This window comes from Onychostoma macrolepis, chromosome 04, assembly GCF_012432095.1.
Source record: "Onychostoma macrolepis isolate SWU-2019 chromosome 04, ASM1243209v1, whole genome shotgun sequence".
Classification (NCBI taxonomy): domain Eukaryota; kingdom Metazoa; phylum Chordata; class Actinopteri; order Cypriniformes; family Cyprinidae; genus Onychostoma; species Onychostoma macrolepis.
In genome coordinates, this window is record NC_081158.1 from 2,845,366 (window position 1) to 2,860,208 (window position 14,843).

At 37.4% G+C, this 14,843-nt stretch overlaps 1 pseudogene; it reads left to right on the top strand.

The window, feature by feature from the left end:
* The first annotated feature begins 223 nt into the window (after nucleotides 1-223).
* Nucleotides 224-10,530, top strand: LOC131538296 (G2/M phase-specific E3 ubiquitin-protein ligase-like; annotated as a pseudogene).
* The last annotated feature ends 4,313 nt before the right edge of the window (nucleotides 10,531-14,843 follow it).

The window sequence follows — 14,843 nt, forward strand, 5'->3', positions numbered from 1 at the left end:
CATTAGAAGGCACTCTTAGACTGACTGTGAACAACATTTCAGTTTGATCACATGTGCTACTGGATCTGACAACCACCGGTGTAGATCAACCATGTGCATCATGACAGGACATTTCAGATCATTTAAAAATCTAGCTAAAGGAGCTCAGGTGCAGTAAACCGGACTTTGAAACATCATTAATGTTTTCCTTTTTAAATATTTGCAAATAACAAATAAGGATGATAGAATTCCCGTCAACCAGCTCAATTGGCCAAGGCCATGTTTTCACTTTCCAGTGTTCAAAGATCATGTTCGGTTCTCAATAAATACTCCAGTGCTACTGACGGACAACAGTGTAAAGCCTAAACTCACTTTCATCAGGGTTTTCTAAGGTTCTTTCATCACCGTGCTCTTGATTACTCTAAAAGCCTTCAGGCAAAAGAAGAACAAAATATTCATTTACCCAGAACAACAAGGTAAGAACTTTAAAACTTTACTCAGGAAGTGTATGTTCTTAAAACGTCTAAACTGCTTTAGTAAGTCAGATGTCAGCAGAAGGTGTTTTGATGTGTGTGTTGTTCAGCAGGTGATGGAGATCCATCGGTCTACAGTGATTCTGCTGCTGCTCTTGTGTGTGTCGTCCTTCACTTATGGTCAACCAGCACATGTAATGCGTCGTTATCAAAAATTCCTCACTCAACATCGGGGTCCTTATGTGAATGTGGAGATGTGTACCAGTGAAATCAGCGACAGAAACATCGGCTCTGAAACCAGTGAATGCAAACCTGTCAACACCTTCATACAAGCACAAGATCATCAAATTAATGCAGTTTGCAGCGGAGGAGCTCGACTGTACAATGACAGAAACCTGTTTAAGAGTGCCACGCCATATTCTGTGGTCACGTGTAGATTAAAAAGTGGGCAGTGGCCAAACTGTGAATATTATAGAGGGAGGTTGTCCACGCGTTACATTGTGTTAGCTTGTGATCAAGGCTTGCCTGTACATTATCAAATCATGTAAGTCATGTACTGAGGACAGGCTGAATAGAGCGTCTTTACAATACTTTGCTAATCATTTGTTCACTTCTCCTTTTCTGTTTTTGTTTGTTTTTAAAGTGCAAAAAAATATATCAGTGACTAAATCATGAAGCCAAAATAAATGAATAAATATAACACTTCAATTAGAGGTTAATGTGTAGTCATTGGTTTTTAACCAGTTCTTCACATGTGCTTTAAACATCACAAACCGTTTTAATTTGAATTTGACAAAGCATGGGACAGTAGAACAGTTTTAAGAAAAATCAAAGGCGGCTTCAAAGAAAAAGTGCCACTTGATGTAAGGTAAATGTTTTTTTTTAACAGGTTATAGTTATTGTAAATGTTTTACTGTGTGATGTATTATTTGATGGTGTATGAGTACCACTGGTTTTCATTGTGTGCAGTTTGGAAATACTTACGGGATGTGGCAGCAAGCTCATTATACCTAAGTTAAGTGAAGGTCAGGAACTAGATGGCAGCTTGATTTTAAAGGTATTCAAGTTGAAGGCCTTATACGTAAAACCCTCAAGACCACTACTCTCGGTAAGACTGGTGTTTTTTATTTTTATTTTATTTTTTTTATGAAGTTTAATTATTTCTTATATTCTTTCCCATATGGGCTTCCTTAAAGGGTTTAGTGTTATTAGGCCATATACAGATGTGCTTATAAGTTTACATACCCCTTGCAGAATGTGCAAAATGTTAATAATTGAAACAAAACAAGAGGGATCATGAAAATTGCATGTTATTTTTTATTTAGTACTTTCCTGAATAAGCTATTTCACATAACAAATGTTTACATATACTCCACAAGACAAAATAATAACTGAATTTATAAAAATGGCCCCATTCAAAAGTTTACATACCCGTGAATCTTAATACTGTGTCGTTTCCTGGATGATCCATGTTTTTGTATTTTGTGATAGTTGTTCATGAGTCCCTCGTTGGTCCTGAGCAGTTCTGACAACTGAGGGACTCGTACACAACTATTACAAAAGGTGAAAACATTTACTGATGCTCAAGAAGGCAACACAATGCATTAAGAGCCGTGGGATATAATTTAAAAAGTTTACCCCGTTTATATCCCCCGTCTCTTAATGCATTGTGTTGCCTTCTTGAGCATCAGTAAATGCTTTCACCTTTTGTAATAGTTATGTACGAGTCCCTCAGTTGTCCTCAGTGTTAAAAGATGGATCTCAAAATCATAGTCACTGTTGGAAAGGATTCAAATATGCAGAAGATGCTTGAAAACCAAAGAATGTGCAGGAGCTGGAGGATTTTTCTTAAGTACAGCAGTCAGTTGAACTGCTCAGGACCAACAAAGAGACTCGTGAACAACTTTCACAAAATATAAAAAAAATCATGGATCATCCAGGAAATGGCACACAGTATTAAGATTCAAGGATATGTAAACTTTTTTTGAATGGGGTCATTTTTATAAATTCAGTTATTATTTTGTCTTGTGGAGTGTATGCAAACATTTATTATGTGAAATAGCTTATTCAGGACAGTACTAAATAAAAAATAACATGCGATTTTCATGATCCCTCTTGTTTTGTTTCAATTATTAACAATTTGCACATTCTGCAAGGGGTATGTAAACTTATGAGCACAACTGTAGTGTCTAAATGTATAAAATCTCATCTGTGCTGTATTATTTTCCAAGGCTGAAACAGACAGCTCTGATGACAGCTGCTTTGAGGTTGACATGCCTGGTGAAGGGGTCTACCAGTCATCAGGTCCTGCTTCAGAAGAGAATGTGACCATTGACTTGAATGACCAGTCTTCCACACAAAACTCGATGAGTGCCTTCTTTGACTTGGTTCAATTCTTTTCTAGCACTTTTGGTCTTTGTCTAATGTACATTACTTCATTTCTTCTTAGTTTTCAGTTCACAGCATTACTTTTCAGTCCTCCACCAGAGTTCAGTCCCCCACAAGAGCTCAATTCTCTGCCAGTTCCATCCGTGCGCAGTCCTCCGCCAGTGGCCAGCCTTGCACAAGACATAACTCACCAGCCCATTGTTGGCACAATGACCAGTCCTTCAGATCTACTTCCTGGGATGGTGATTATGATACCTACCTTTCCCTTATTCGGGCAGCGTCTGAAGATGAGGAAGAGGATGAAGATCTTTGCTGTGCCATAATGGCAAGCATTGAGGACCAGACGTGAGTATTATTCAGTTATTCAGTCTAATTCTAATTTAAAATCAAAATTTTAATTTTCAAAATTGTGGACATGAAGCAAACCATTACACTACAAAGTACACCATTTCCTATAGGTGTATTTTCCTTTATTATTGATATTTCAGTTCAGTTGTGATGGGATTCTCAATTATTAAAATTTTTTGGTACTTCTTACCGTAAATGTTGGTTACACCTTGTCTACTGATTCATTCCAGTAGTTGCATTGTTACTAAACAGAGGATTCAGTCATTGTAACTTCACTTAATGTTATACTCTTCCAAAACTACACAATTTATATAATTGTAGAATTTGATAAAATACAACAACAACAAAAAAAACCTTTTTAACTACAAATAGTTTTATCAGTCTATGGAAAAACATGACAACTCACTAAGTACCTGCAGAGTTTGCACAATCAGTCTGATTCAATAGTGATCGGAATACACATTCCCTACCATGCAGCCCTTTTGTGTAACATGTGATATACTGATATTATTTGATATGTTTTTGTATTATAATGAAATTTAAATAATAAAACCTGTTCTTCTTCAGAATCCCACCTGTTGTGGAAATCCCCATCAAGCAAATATTGGAAGAACTTGCAACAAAAATAAACTCCAATCAAACCTGCAAGTTTAATATCAACTGTGCATCTGTGCTGGATGGTGCTGTACGGGGATTTACAAGACTGTCATACAATCCAAATAACAGAATGGTGATCAGGTTTTCTGATGATAAAGGGAAGTATGAAGAGGCTATTGATCTGGGTGGTCCAAGGCGAGAATTTTTACGGCTACTCCTGGTGGCACTAATGCAGTCATCAATGTTTGAGGGAAAAGAGGACAGTCTCAACTTGGCTCTTGATTCCCAAGGTATACATTATATTTGTGCTGTTTGTTGTACAGATTTGAGAACTTTTCTTCTACATTGCATAATTGTGATTTTAAGGATCTGTGAAGGCTGTTGTATTGACATGTTCTCTAATTTTATGTCAGCCATCAGGGAGGACAGGTATTTCATAGCAGGGAGAGCAGTCGCAGTCAGCCTTGTACATGGAGGACCTGCACCGGGTTGTTTCTCTAAGGCCCTATTTGACAGTTTAGTTCAGGGGCCAGACATGTGCATACCTGTCTTGGACGATATAGCTGACTGAGAGCGTTATAATAAAATCAAAAAGGTTTGCTTAAAACTGCAGTATAAACGTTTCATTTACTTATAGCATCATGCTTTCTCAGATTTACTTAAAAATGTGTTCCATTATAAAAGCCATAGCTTAGTATAACAATATTGTTTATAGAAAATTTTCTCTGAAATATTTCTAACTTAAATTTGAAATGCACATGCCATTTGCTCACATACAGGTTTCTGAAGCCACAACTCTTGAAGAGCTACAACACTCAACTGAGCCCATTATGGACTACCTTGCCAACGCAGGTTGTCTTAGGCCATTAAGAAGCATTGCTGACAGGGACAGGCTGGTTGAAGACTTACTGATGTTTCAGGTGGTGAATCGTGTTCGTGGACCATTTGAAAGGTTTGTTAGGACTTCAGAAATATACACAGTCCATTGGATGAATCTTTTGAATCAAACAAATGTATTTAAAATAAAAATAAAATACAATTATAAAATGCAATACAATTATTTAATTGTTATCTTAATAAAATTCATTAATGCAATGTTGTTATTTCAAATCTCTCTTTAATTATGAATCATATTAAATTCTCTTAATATAGGTTCAGGGATGGACTAAAAACTCTTGGCGTCCTTGAAAAAGTCCAACAACACCCAGAAGCTTTTAGATCCGTGTTTTTGTCACCAGCCAAATCAGCTGACAGCACACATAATGGATGACCTATTTGAAATACAGTGGTCAGAGAATGGGAGCAACAAATGAGCAAATGTGAACAGAGTAATTGCTTTCTGGAGGGACTACCTGCAGGATGTGGAAGGTAACCTTTTTAATAAGCACATTTCACTTTTAATAAGTTACAGACAATGATTAGTGGAACTGGAACATTTCTTGGCTTGCTCATTAAAAAATATTGAAGTGCATCATAATTTAAATCAATTAATTGATTTGAAGCATTAAATTATTTTTTGTTTTGCAATATAAAGACAAATCTCAATATGAAGTTTTTTTTTAGTGTCATGTGATTTTCAACGCATATTGTTGTATGTGACACTTGCTGCAAGTGTTCTACTAACTCCATTGCTACAATATATATATATATACACACAGTTGTGCTCATTAATATATCTCTTCTAAAAGTGATATTTAAAAAAAGACAGATTGTATGAATCACATTTTAATATGGTAATTACATTTTGTTTTATTTAGCACTGACCTGAATGGTGTTTCACATAACACAATTATAATACTTGAATTTACCAAAAAAAAAAAAAAAAACAGTTCAAAGGAGTACAGACTCTTCATTCAAAAATGTATGCGTTGTTGTATGTTTTTGAGCTTTGTGATAGCTGTTCATGAGTGTCTTGTTTTAATATCCATTAAACTGTCCACAGCACTTTAAAATAATCCTTCAAATTCTCTGCTTTTCCAACATTATCTGTATTTGTGAGAATGTTCCAACAGTGACTTATGATGTGTGATGTAGAGATTTATCTTTTCACACTAAGGATAGTTGAGAGATTTATACACATCAATTACTAAAGTTTCAAATATTAAGTGACACAAATATTAACGGGACGGCAACACAATACATTAAGAGCCAGGTCAAGGACAAACATGAGTCATGACTATCACAAACATAAGTGTTGATTGTCCAGGTAACATCATACAGTATTAAGAAACGAGTGTATCTTAACTTTTTGGGGTGTTTTTGTAAATTCGGCTATTATTGTGTGCTGTAAATTATATGGAAACATCTGTTATGTGAAATGGCTTGGTCAGGGCAGTACTACTAAATATAAAATAAAATAAAATAAAATTTTTATGATCCTCCTTTTTTAAATATTAACATTTTGCAGTTGCTGTGTCATTACACTGCATCAGTTTTGCAGTTTAATTTTTTCCACCCGAATACACTGTATAATTGTTGATATTTTGTTTTTTTCTATTTACTCAGAGGAGGGGTCACAAAGGCTTGGAGCAATCTTAGCATTTGCTACAGGATCCGATCAGGTCCCACCAATTGGATTTCACCCTCAGCCTTCTATTGCCTTTCACCGTGACACTGAAACTCCACAAAGATTTCCAGTTGCAAATACATGCATCAACTGCCTTCGCCTGCCATAATATAGCACATATGGTGTTTTTAAAAGCAACATGGAATTTGCCATTAATAATACCCAGGGATTTGGCAAGGAGTTAGAGACACTTTTAAATGCTAAGATGTGTTAATGTCGTGCCATAGTGTTCTTATTGAGGCATTTGTTTTAGTCTAATGACAACACTTTATTAAATAATTTTCAGCAATGATAGAATCAAGCAGTACTTGTTTAAGCCTTAACTGTAGAATTTAATAGTTTTGAACCGTTGCAGTTTTTACAAGCATTGCCTTAATGCAACATTTGTCAACACTTGTTTATGAGTTCTAATTCATAACAATCGCAAAAAAGCACTTTTACTGTGTTCTAGCCTGTTGTCTTTCCAATAATTGTACAAGTGCCAAAAACAGATCAATTCCATGATTTCTGTCATTTTGTAATGGGTTAAATGTTTCCAGAATGTTTTCCATGGTAGTGTCATTTGGACCGTAAATGTTTTCAGGAACTATTATATTATTCCTGATCTGTAGTTCAGGATCTGGTCTGTTTTCATTGATGTCAAAATGTTCATCATTGTCCAAAACACCAGATATAGCTGTGTTGTTGATTCCAATATGACTAACAATACCCCTGTGCCATAACTGCAGAGGGGTTTGTCCTCTTTCAGTTGAAAGTCCATGGTTATTCCACATGTCCCTAAATTCCCTAACTGCCCTTTGGATCCGAGGTAAGTAAATAAAATGCAAACAAAATATTTATTTTATTTATATAGCGCTTTTAACAATACAGATTGTGTCAAAGCACTTAAGGCGAGACTCTGCAGGTGAATAGGGTTTTTTTTTACTAATAGTTATCGCCTTACTTACCTAGTTGATTGATTACATTCATAATTGCAAACATTTTTTGCATTACAAGTTTTCTAAAATGTTAGGTTTAAATATGCAAATGAGGCATTATTTAATGAAATATGCACTAATTTGCATACATTTCTAGTACAAAAATCTAAACACTGGATGAAGTCAGTTTCAAAATTCTTGTTAATTTTTTTTGACATATTACAGTCAAAAGTTTTTACAGAGGGAATTTTGGGTATCTCATTTTGTCACTCCATAATTCAGAAAATACTTAGAACAGACAGAAAACACTATATTTTGACAATTTTGGGGGGATTAAAATGTTGTATATAATCAAGAAAATTATATATGAACAAATCCCTCTGTAAAAACCTTCAGGATATAGGCAGGAATAAAAATGTAAAGTTTGGTGTGTGTAAGTGCTACTGAAGTGGAGATTTATGGCTCAGTGTAGGAGAAAAAACTAATTTTGAGAAAACGGCCTTTAAAAATATGTATTGTAATTGAAATCTATTGACACAAATAGATAAAGTGCTATAAAAGAAACACTTAACAGTGTCTTTTGGATGTTTTCGTTCTACTAGTCTGAAAAAACACTTAATGAAAAACCAAAAAGCCCAAAATCTCAAAATTGACAGGTGCATGAAAAAACTGTGTTTTTGCCTGTAGTGTCTCCCCTTAACAGTGTCAAATTGTAAGATAGAGTGTCAGTAATGTATAATAAGATTAAACACTCAATTTTCAGTTAAAGGCATTTCATTATTGAATTCAGAGATGTCATTGTCTAGCTCAGTTTAGTTTAAATAGTATCTGTGCAATCAAATCGGCGATAATCGCTAAAAATTAAGTGTCCCCAACTGAGCAAGCCAGAGGCGACAGCGGCAAGGAACCAAAACTCCCTCAGTGACAGAATGGAGAAAAAAACCTTGGGAGAAACCAGGCTCAGTCGGGGGGCCAGACGTTTATATTTCTTTTTTTTTTTCTTTTTTTTGCAATTTCTAACAATAATAGTATTATGTAGTTAGGTATTTTATTATATTTTAGTTAATTTGTTATATTTTTAGTTTTTAATTTTTATTTTAATCGAGGTCATCATTGGGGATATGTCTCTGGGGCTCATCTGGGTGTCCTGGTCTCCGCTGACGATCAGGGCTGCAGACATCATCTCTTGGTGCTGATCCACCATCTGATCGGATACGGACTGAGAAACAGACTAGGAAAGAAACAGACAAATATTAGCATAGATGCCATTCTACTTACGATGTAACGAGTACATCGTGTGTTATGGGGAGTGTTCCCGGTTCGGTTGATCTAATTAATGCAGCCTAACAATCCTTTAACGGATTTGAATAATAGAAGCGTATTAATGTGTTATGTGTAAGCCAGGCTAAAGAGATGGGTCTTTAATCTAGATTTAAACTGACAGAGTGTGTCTGCCTCCCGAACAGTGTTAGGTAGACTGTTCCAGAGTTTGGGTGCTAAATAGGAATAGGATCTGCCGCCCGCAGTCGATTTTGATATTCTAGGTATTATCAAACGGCCAGAGTTTTGAGAACGTAGTGGACGTGGAGGACTATAATGTGATAAGAGCTCGCTCAAGTACTGAGGAGCTAAACCATTCAGGGCTTTATAAGTAATTAACAAGATTTTTAAATCTATCCGATGCTTGATAGGGAGCCAGTGCAGTGTTGACAGAACCGGGCTAATATGGTCATATTTCCTGGTTCTAGTAAGGACTCTAGCTGCTGCATTTTGGACTAACTGTATGTAACGGGGTGTATTTAGCCCGTCGTGTAGGGGAAATGGATTACGGCTGCCCTGGAAGTTTGGATAACGAAAGGATCTTGGTCCCCGCTCCCCAAACTTTTTAGTCTCGCTACACACTAGCATGTGTATGTGGTTTCTTACCTTATTGTGTTAGAACACTACTGATTGACAAGGGTAGGCTTCAGGTATGGTACTGTTACACGGTGGCTTCCTGAAGTGAAACTATATATGTGAGAACACAGTGTGATATGCTCCTCCCTCCCCAGATCTAATAAAGTAAGCGAGACTCCCCCACTCCCTAGCAGCTTTCAACAAAAAGGTACACTGTAAATAAGTGCAAAACAGAATTAAACAGAGTTTATTCTTTTAGATTCCTTGTTCTTATGATTAATTATTTCTTCTGTTTGAGTAAAGGATTAAATAAAAGAAAATAAAAGAATTTACAGTGTGTGTTATCTTTTGAATTCACACTAACACTTTCAACACAACAGTTGACCTTTCACTTGTGGTATAACAAATCTCTTAAGAAGCTTCAAAATGAGATCACTTGCAATTTGTCAATTTGTAAACCCACAAATTCTCTCCTTTTCAAATGATCGCCTTCAAACAAATCACATTTGAAAACAACCAAAAAAACAAAGCATACAAAATTAAATTTCAGAATGAGCACTTGTATGAAACGTCCCTTCAAAAGGTTTACTCAAGTTACTCAAGTTCCTTAGTCCACTTGAATTACTACAGTTCGCGGTTTATCAGTTCAGTCACTGAAGAAAACGGAAAAATTAGAAAAGTACTAGTTCGTAGAACGATGAATTAGAGTGCGTTGTCTGGACGTTGGGTGCGTTGAAATAAACTGGAGATCACGTAGTTTAAGTGTGCAAGTTCAAAAATTCACTCAACTTTGTATAAAATGTCCCACAGATAAACTGTCTCAACCAGGACCAGACTGAAGATGAATCAAACTAAGATGTCACTTGGATGGCAGGGTAGTAACACAATCTTCTAACTTGAATCGGCGGAAAGGTTACGTCTCTGCATTAACGGCATTATACAGCGATCTCGGTCTCACGTGCTCTGACACGTGCGGGAAACTTAATTACACGTGAACAGTCCCGTTAAACTGTTAGCTCTTGGCGATGCTTTTCAACCAAAACACGGGAAGTGCAAAATACAGCAAAAAGTCGTGTAAAAAGAATCTCTTGATGACAAAAATAAAGCGGGGTTTGCACTTTAAACGTACACACAGCTTCCGTGGCCTTCACGATATGTTACTGCGTCACTCTAACAGCCAGCACATACCACGAGAACGAAACTGGAAAAACTCTTCTTCACTACGAAACGTGGGTCACTGTTCACACTCTCACTTAGTGCTGTCTTCCTTTATTCAACTCAAGCCCCGATAATCTTCCGTTGAAGCAACTTTATCGAACGAGCTTCTCGATCACGACACTGCACTCACTTCTGTGTGTGACACACTCATACCCAGTGTTGCCAACTTCTTTCAATGGAAAGTAGCTAAAGCCAGTTTGAAAAGTCGCTAAATGGCGCTAGATGACGTCATACGCTAATTAGCATATTCATGACGTCATCACGTCATATTGCCTTTTACATTGTTTGTCTCTCTGTGCTCACATACTGTATTTTAATGCAGCCAAATTAATAATAACTGTTTTCATTTATATATTTTACTGTTTCTGATGTCAGACAAAAGAATAAAATATGAAATAGTGACTGAAACGCCGCCCTTTAAGACTAACTCAACTCAACTTTATTTATAGAGCACTTTCAACACCACAAGTGGAACCAAAGTGCTGAACAGAGGGTATAAAAGAGAAAATAAAAACAAAAAACATAAAAACAATGCAACATATGACATACACAACTTACAAAGCATTGTCAAATGCTAAAGAAAACAAATACGTTTTAAGAGCACTCTGAAAAACACCCAATGAATGACAAGTTTTACTGACAAAGGAAGGTTATTCCAGAGCCTAGGAGCTGCAACAGAGAAAGCCCGATCACCTTTACATTTTAAGCGGGATCGCGGAACCATGAGACGCAATTGATCATTTGATCGCAGAGATCTACTGGATTGACAATGGCTGATTAAATCAGTAACATACTCAGGTGCTAGGCCATGCAGAGACTTAAAAACATACAACAACGCTTTGTATTGAATTCTGTAACGTATGGGTAACCAATGTAGTTTCATTAACACCGGAGTGATGTGCTCTCTCTTCTTAGTACCCGTTAAAAGTCTGGCAGCTGAGTTCTGAACGAGCTGCAAACGGGAGAGAAGCCTGACTCACACCCAGATACAAAACATTACAGTAGTCCAAACGGGATGACACAAAGGCATGAACAACCTTCTCCATATCATCAAAAGAAAGGATAGATTTCAATTTAGATATTGATCTAAGATGGAAGAAACTATTCTTAACGACAGCATTGATTTGCCGGTCAAATTTAAGCTCGGAGTCAAAAATGACACCAAGGTTCCTCACGCTAGACAGTTTTTTCCCGGGAAACAACCCCAGGCAGTCATCATCCACACACCCTTTATTTCCAAATAAAATCATCTCGGTCTTATCCTCATTTAATTGGAGAAAGTTATTCGCAAGCCAGCACTTAACTTCGGCCAAACATGCATGAAGAGACTGAATAGCACTTGTATGCCTATGTTTCAATGGTAAATAAATTTGAGAATCATCTGCATACAGATGATACTGAATCCCAAATTTCTCAAAAATCGAACCTAAAGGGAGCATATAAAGGAAAACAAAATTGGTCCCAGTATAGAGCCCTGTGGAACCCCACACACAAGAGGGCAACGGAAGAAAAATAATCCCCTAAACTGACTGAAAAAGTCCTATCCTTCAAATAGGAAGAGAACCATTCCAGGGCTAAACCCTGAATACCAACCTGATCCCTAAGACGATTAATGAGAATGTTATGGTCAACCGTATCAAATGCCGCTGTAAGATCTAACAAAAGCAAGACAACACGGTTTCCAGAATCAACACCTCGTAGGATATCATTAGAGCAGATTCTGTACTATGACCAGCTCTAAAACCTGATTGGAATCTATCAGAGATGTTATTCCTCATTAAAAAGTCATTAAGCTGTGCATTTACAATTTTTTCCAGTATCTTAGAAATAAAAGGCAATTTTGAAATTGGACGAAAACTACTCATGTCGAAGGGGTCTAAGCCATTTTTTTTAAAAAGGGGCTGAATAACCGCATGCTTAAAACTAACCGAACAACACCAGATGACAAGCTAATATTCATTATGGACAGAATACTTGGGCCAATTGACTCAATTACCTTCTTAAACAGAGAAGAAGGAAGCACATCACCAGGAGACCTGGTGGGCTTCATATGAGCAGTTATATAATTAAGCTGCTGCAATAAAACAGGCATAAAACTGGTCAATTGGTTCGGAGGATCAACAGAAGCAATAAAATCATTGCCAGCAAATGAAATCTGAGATCTTATTCCATCAACCTTACCAATAAAAAAGTTTAAAAACTCTTCACACATGTCATTAGAAGGAGTGAGTGAAGGAGTAGCAGAAGGATGAAGAACAGCATTTACAGTAGAGAAAAGGACTCTAGAATTATTACAGTTTCTAGAGATGATGGCAGAGAAATAATTTGATCTAGCCAATTTAACAGCTCTTTGATACTCGTTCAAACGGTTCTTCAAAATCTCATAAGAGACTTGTAATTTATCTTTAACCCATTTGCGTTCAGCCCTCCTACACTCTTGCCTCAGAGCACGGGTAGTACTATTCAACCAGGGCTGTGTTTTGACTATTTTTCCCCCCCTGACTTTGACAGGGGCCACAACATCTAAAATCTCTGAACAAGAAGAGTTAAACTGATCAACCAACTCTTCTAAACCCATACAGGAGAGTGTGACTCGATCAATGAAGAAAAAGGAGAGACATTAAAAGCAGCTGAAAACTACTAGCTGTGCATGGAGTGAGTATGCGAGATGAAACCGAGGCAGAAACAGTATTACCCGCACCACAAGGAAAGTTAGAATTTAGAATAACAGTCTTATGGTCAGAAAAACAGTATCAACAATCTTCACGCTATCAACAGAGAATCCCAGAGATAATACAAGGTCAAGCGTATGACCACGTTCATGAGTTGGACCCGAAACACATTGTAAAAAATCAAATGACTCTAATAAATTTAAAAATTCTTTGACCAGGGGCTTTGAAGGGCAGCACACATGTATATTGAAATCTCCCAAAATTAGAATATTGTCAAAAGAAGGGACAATACCAGATAAAAATTCAGAAAACTCCTGTATAAAATCCCCATGACAGTTTGGGGGTCTATAAATCAAAACACATAGCACAGATTTAAAAGAATTCAGTGTAATTAACTGAGATTCAAAAGTGCAAAAGGACGCAGAAGGTGAAAGTCTACACTTAAACTTGTCTTTAAAAACAACTGCAAGACCCCCGCCACGGCCAACAGACCTAGGGGTACTAAAAAAACTGCAACCAGGAGGAGAAAGTTCAGAGAGAAGTCATTTCACCAGCATTAAGCCAAGTCTCAGTAACAAATAAAAAATCAATTTCATGAGAAAGAAAAAGATCATTCAAAATAAAAGTCTTATTTGCCAGAGATCTCGCGTTAATCAACGCCATTGTCACTGGAGTGGGAGTGTTATTGGTAGAGGAATGCAGAGAGGAGTCAAAAAATGTTACCGGACTTCCGTCACGTAAAGAGCGAAGATTCCGATGATTAACCCCTCGATCTGCAGACTGTCGGCTTACGTAAGCCATCCGTGAAGACTGAGGCATCAACGCCGAAGACGGAAATACAGGCACATTGTATGAACATCTCAGGTTCACGACCATGGCCTCCGCCATCGAAACAGCTGGTCCGATGACTGGAAACTTTCCGATCTTCTTCGATCTCACAAGGACTCCAGCACGCTTCCCACGCTTCCTTCGCCGTTTTCTCCACATGCACAAACATCCCGGCAGGTAACACATTTTCCTCAATGCGACTGGCACATAATGCGAGTGCAGATGCCAATCATCTCTGGGATCGCGAAATAAACAATCGGACATAGCCGATCGAATATTAAATAGCGTCATGCGATCATATACCAGAGGGGAGCAAACAGAGCGTGTGATAAAACAAACAAGAAACATTACAAATAAAAATAAAAAAGACAAGGACAGACTGTGGCAAGCCGGCAAACATCCTGGCGCCATCATGTCACTGCGCGTTGTCACTAACGTTACATCTCCCTTTCAAGACAAAATCTGCACAAAAATCCTGATTTATAATTGAGCCGTCTTCTGATTAAATCAAATACACAAAAGACAAGACAATTCCTGTGCTGTGACATCGGCTATATCTGCATGTAAAATTAGAGAAACAACATATCTATTTTAACTGAACGCGCTGCTCCTCTCAGCCGCTCGCTGAACAGAGCAGATGCAGAGAAAGAGGTGCGTGCGCGCTGACCTCGCGCCGTTGCGGCAGTACGAGCGATTACAGAGACTCGCTAAGGTTTGTCCAAGAAGTCGCTAGATTTGTCGCTAGTCGCTTTTTTGGAGAAAAAGTCGCTAGGGGGGTCTGAAAAGTCGCTAAATCTAGCGACAAAGTCGCTAAGTTGGCAACACTGCTCATACCACGCGCTCTTCCTCTGCTGCACTCACAGCACGTCCAAAAAGCGGACCGCTCGCCAAAATAAAAGTATCCAAAAAATAAGCTCCTTTCAAAATAATATACCCGTTACATGTAGTTTGTTGATCAAGC